At 41.0% G+C, this 5,850-nt stretch overlaps 1 pseudogene; it reads left to right on the top strand.

Moving 5' to 3' along the window:
• The first annotated feature begins 2,969 nt into the window (after nucleotides 1–2,969).
• On the top strand, nucleotides 2,970–3,092 carry LOC133753937 (U2 spliceosomal RNA; annotated as a pseudogene).
• Nucleotides 3,093–5,850: the final 2,758 nt, after the last annotated feature.

Genomic DNA, 5,850 nt, shown 5'->3' with positions numbered 1-5,850 from the left:
GAAACTGAGAGCCTAATACCCACTGTCAGTAGAGACATGGCACAGGGGCATTGACTGACCAAATTGAAAACTCACCCTGGCCTCATGCGTTCTCTGTTGTGCCCAGTCCCATACCAGGCAGGAACAGAAAGCACGTCTTCAGAGGGACAGGAACTGGCCTAGGTCCCACCAAAAGTGATATCAGGAGTGGAGCCTAGATAGCCTCCCTGCTGCCAATCTCCTCATTCTTGGAGTCACATTTCAGGATTTTCTGCTAAAGGAAGATGCCTTCTTTCACTCCCAGGGGAGTAAAATCGCTTGTAGAAAGAGAGGAACATCAGCAAGAAATATACTCTGAGCACCCACCCTAGTCTGCTCAGTCCTTCCTGCTCCTGAAGCAGAGCTAAAGTTTGATCATGTCCTATTCTCTCATTGAGAAGGATAGTGCGGAAGACCTTTTTCCTGGGCATCTACCACAGCTACTCACTCACCTGACCTGCCTGCTGCCACTCCTGTTGCATACAGTCTAATCTTCACACAGCAGCTGAAGGAATGTTTAGAAACCACAAGTCAGGTAACATGCCTTTTCAGCTTAGAGGCTTACTGTGGCCCCTCTCACAGTCCAAGTAAGCACCCCAATCCATATAATGGCCCAGAAGACCCCCTATGCTTTGGATTCTGTTGTCTTTATGGCTTCCTCTCTTCCCTTATGCTCCTGATACACTGCACTTCTACCACCCCAGGCTCGTTGCTGTTTCTCAATCTCAGGACATGCAAAAACCTTGAACTTGTGGTTTACCCTAACCTAGGACATTCTGACAGCAGATGTAGACTTGACTCACTCCCTCATTTTCCTTTCATTCTGATCAAGTGACCCTTCCTTAAATTGATCTCTCTTGAGCTCCAGATTCAAAGTAATTTTCTTGGAATGTAGAGAAAAGGGAACCCATATCAGAGTTTATGAACTCAAAAGGCTTCCATAGCCTTTACAAGTCATGTCAAGAGCCTCAGGCGATCACTGGTGCCAAAAATAAGAGTGTTAATTGTTAAATCAACAACAGGAGTCACTGTGCACATACTCCCCATGTGAGACCTCTGTCCTTAATGTGTTGTACTATGTGAATTAATGGTAAAACTAATCTTCAAACAGTACTCTATACTTTCTGTTTCTGTGTGGGTGCAAACTGTTGAAACCTTTACTTAGTATATACTAAGTTGGTCTTCTGTATATAAAGATAATTAAAAATGAATCTTAATGAAGAATGGGATGGGAGAGGCAGTATGGTAGGATGGTTTGCGGGTTGGAGGGTGGTTACGGGGGGAAAAACTGCTATAATCCAAAAGTTGTACTTTTGAAATTTATATTTATTATAATATATTAATTTATTATAATATATAAATTTATATTTATTATATTTATATTTATTAAATAAAAGTTTTCTGTTAAAAAAAGAAAGGGGAACCCCTAGGCACTATTAGTGGTAATGTAAGTTATTTCAGCCATTGTGCAAAACAATGTGGCGGTTACTCAAAAAACTAAAGGCAAAATTACATCTAACCCAGCAATACCACTACTGTATATATGTCCAAGGGAAATAAAATAAGTATATCAAAAACATACCTGTAACATTGCATACAATAGCCAAGAATTGGAAGCAGCCTAACCATGTGACGATGAATGGATAAGGAACATGTGATAATATCACAATATAATGTCATTCAGCCCATAAAATGCAGGAACTCCTGGCATTTGTGATAAAGTGGAGGAATCTCAAAGATATTATGCCAAGTGATATAAGCCAGGCACAGAAAGGATTTGGAGATAACCAAGCTCAGACAATGTGAAGCTAGTGGACTGAGAGGTAGGAACTATATATTATCTCTCATTTCATGGAGAAGTATAATGAAGCTTACAGAAATGAAATTACTTGTCCAGTGTCATGGAGCTAGTGAGAGCAAGGCTTCTGGCTTACAGGACACACTGTACATTCTGTTATGATATGTGTGCCCAGTGTGCCCTTGAGCAGGTTAATAATACTAGAGTAGAAGTAGCTCTACTGAATATTAATCAAATCCCTTCAGTAAAGATTATCTCCTTGAATGAAGAGTGAAAATTCAAATCTCCTCAATTTGATCCCATGTTTGGGAACCAAAGCCTAGTTGGTAGGATTAGGTAGAGAACCCAAAGCCAAATAAAGCCAGTTTCTCTTTGCAGTCTCACTGTAAACATCAATTCCATTTTCTTCCCAGACCAGATTAGCTCTTCTGCTTCACTATTATTTCTCCCTATAACCTCCGATAGGCCCACCCCCCATCACTATATTCATATATTCACAGTTACTTTTCTTTTTTTAAAAAAATATTTATTTATTTACTTGAAGAGAGAGAGAGAGAGAGAGAGAGAGAGAGAGAGAGAGAGAGAGAGAGAGAGAATCTTCAATTCGTTTGTTCACTCCTCAAATGACTACAACATCCTGGGCTGGGCTAGGGCTGAAGTTAGGAGCAAGGAGCTTCATCTGGGTCTCCCACATGGGTGCAGGGGCCCAAGCACTCAGGTCATCTTCCACTGGTTTCCCAGGCACACCAACAGGAGCTGGTTAGAAGTAGAGCAGCTGGAGTCCACATGGGATGCCGACAGTGCAGGCAGAGGCTTAACCTTCTACACCATAGCGCTGGTCCCTCACAGTTACATTTTAATGTCACATACACATATACGCGCGGAGGAGTAAACTCTGTGAAGCCCAGGATCTGATCCAGCATTTTTAATACCATATCTCCTGTCTCTGACACAGTGTTTGGCACCTAATAAGTGCTCCTTGTTGTCATTAGTGTGCTCACCAGCTCTTTCTGGCTTTCTGCACTGCAAACGCATAGTAAGATTCAGCCTTAGAGCAATGAATATGTAGTGTGAGGAGAAATGAATCTTTGTGCAAATAAGCTGCTAAAATTCGGGGACACCTTACTACTTCAGGATAAATTGTGTTATCCTAATCGTTTCTCAGCCTTTTGGCTAAGATCAAGTGTAGTATCCGTTCTTATCAATTTAAACCGGGTTATCCCAATTGATACAGTACTCAATGCATACCAACTGAAAGAATACATATTTACCACATTGACTTGAATATGAAAGCCAGAACTGATAATAATACAGAACATCTGAAATCAATAAAAGATACAGATAACCTTTTGAGAAGGGATAGTAAGTAAAATAGCAAACTGCACATGAAAGACACAGGGCTTTTTTCAAAGGAAAATTTATTGAAGATTGCTGGTGTCAAGAACTACTGGGTTCAGGTCTAGCACTATGTCATAGTGGATAAATCTGTGGCCTACAACTGTGGGATCCCATACAGACACAGGTTCGTGTCCTAGCTACTCCACTTCTGATCCAGTTGCCTGCTAATGGATTGGGAAAAGCAGTGGATGAGGTCTGTTTGGACCCCTGCAGCCCATGTGGGAGACTTGGAAGAAACTCCTCACTCCTGGCTTTGTCCTGGCTAGCCCTGGCAATTGTAGCCATCTGGCAAGTGAACCAGCAGAAGGGATCTCTCTCTCTCTCTCTCTCTCTCTCTCTCTCTCTCTCTCCTCTCTCTCTGTGACTCTGACTTTCAAATAAATAAATAAAATCTTTAAAAATACAAAAAATAACTACCAGGCTCAAACTCAGGAATAACAGAAACAGAGAATTATTGATAAACTTCAGTGCATTACTATTCCTTGGTTAAAGGGAAATGTTTGCTGTTAGAAAGAAATGAATGAAGTGGAGAGAAGAGTAACAGTACAGGAAGCATATTGGAGGCAATGGCTAGGACCTAGCAAACATTTCATAGCCTTCATATGATATATATATATATATATATATATATATATATATATATATACTTGCACATAGAGAAGGCTTTTAGCTAAAAACTTTCTTCCAAAGCACTCAGAAAATTATTTAGACATGTCATCTCAGAAATTGTTTAATATTTAGTTTCTTATGTTGTGCCTTGTATAAAACTGGCAATGTTTCACAAGCAGAACTTGAGTATCAAGTTGGGATTAGAATTAGCCTGTGCTACATAAGACCACTGGTTGAATTCTGTAATCAATGCACAATCATTCTTAGGCATTTAAAATTAACAGAAAAGTGATCTATGTTAAACATAGGAGTGGGAATAAGAGAGGGAGGAGATATATAGGTTGGCACATGCTCACTCGGACTTACATCCAATGGTGGAACTAGAAATGTGCCAGGGAATTTCAAATCAATCTTACCAAGGAGGCGGGTACCAATGCCAGCGCACTTGGTAAAGTGATAAGTATAAATACACAACCGATCAAAAAGATAGGGTATGTGTCGAAGAGATTTCCCAAATAAGACCAGTGTAAGCAAATAATGAAGGATAGAATTAAAAGGGAGAGAATGATCCTGCGGGGGAAGCAGGACACACAGCAGACTCATAGAATGGCAAATGCCCAAAACAGCACTCCTGCCTCAGAATCAACCCTTGGGGCATTCAGATCTGGCTAAAAGGTCCATGAGAGTCTCACAGGCATGGAAAGCCATGACACGGTGGCAAAAAACAATCTAAATGAAAGACCCTGGTGAACAAGACCCCAGCAGAAGGAACAGGCCATCAAGGAGAGAGGCGCCTTTCTCTGAAGGGAGGAAGGAACCTCCACTGTGACACGGCCTAGACTAAACAAGTTCAGAGTCGGTGAACTCAAGGGACTTCCATAACCTAGACAGCTCAGAGCAAGAGTCTCGGGTGACTGCTGACGTCATAAATAAGAGTGCCAATTGTTAACAATGGGAGTCACTGGGTACATGCTCCCCACATAGGATCTCTGTCCTTAATGTGTTTTACTATGAAACTTAAAAACAACACTACTAGTAGAACAATACCCTATACCTTGTGCGGTTGTGTGAGTGCAACCTGTTGAAATCCTTGCTTAGTATATACTAAGTTGATCTTCAGTATATGAAGGTAATTGAAAATGAAACTCGATAAAGGGCGGGATGGGAGAGGGAGAGGGGAGGACCACGGGAGGGAGGGAGGTTGGAGGGGGAACCACAACAATACAAAAGTTGCACTTTGTAAATTCACATTTATGAAATAAAAAATTTTAAAAAAGGAAAAAAAATTAGCCTGTGGTCTGGGGATACTAGCTATATAAGATCTAGGGAGAGGAGTAAAAGGTAGCTAGCAGGAATGGGCATAGAGGGAAGTTTCCAGAGTGAGCAAACCACCGCCCTTTGACCCAGGAATTAGGAACCTGGGATCCTGTTCTACCACCCACTTGAAGTGGTGTTGAGCTCGGGCCAACTGCTTTCCCTCCTTGTGCACATTACAAAGGCTGGGCTCAAGACCTCTGAGCACCCACTTCTGCTCATACCATCCATGGCTGAAGAATTCTTGGCCAAGTCAAGGAGGTAACATCTAGCAAAGCTCAAGGCAAGCAACGGGCAGACAGCTAACAAAGGCAGAAAACTTGGAGTGAAAATATTCAGACATGGCTTGGAGAGGTTGCAGGTCAGTTTAGACTTTCCTTTTCAGGATCTGTTTTAATAATAAAGGTAATATTCCTGCAACTTAACTGAATTCACTACTGCTTCTGATGGTAATTTGCTGGAGTCATTAGGTTTTTCTATATATAGAATCATCTGCAAACACAGATAATTTGACTTCTTCCCTTCCTATCTGCATAACTTTCATTTCTATCTGTCTAATTGATCTGACTAGGACTTCTAGTACTATGTTGAATAAGAATGGTGACAGTGGGAATCCTTTTCTTTTCTTTTCTTTTTAAAGATTTATTTATTTATTTGCAAGTCAAATTTACACAGAGAGGAGAGGCAGAGAGAGAGAGAGAGAGAGAGAGAGA

Source organism: Lepus europaeus, chromosome X, assembly GCF_033115175.1.
Source record: "Lepus europaeus isolate LE1 chromosome X, mLepTim1.pri, whole genome shotgun sequence".
Taxonomy (NCBI): Eukaryota; Metazoa; Chordata; class Mammalia; order Lagomorpha; family Leporidae; genus Lepus; species Lepus europaeus.
The sequence above is the reverse complement of the archived record's forward strand: the minus strand, read 5'-3'. Positions and strand labels throughout refer to the sequence as shown.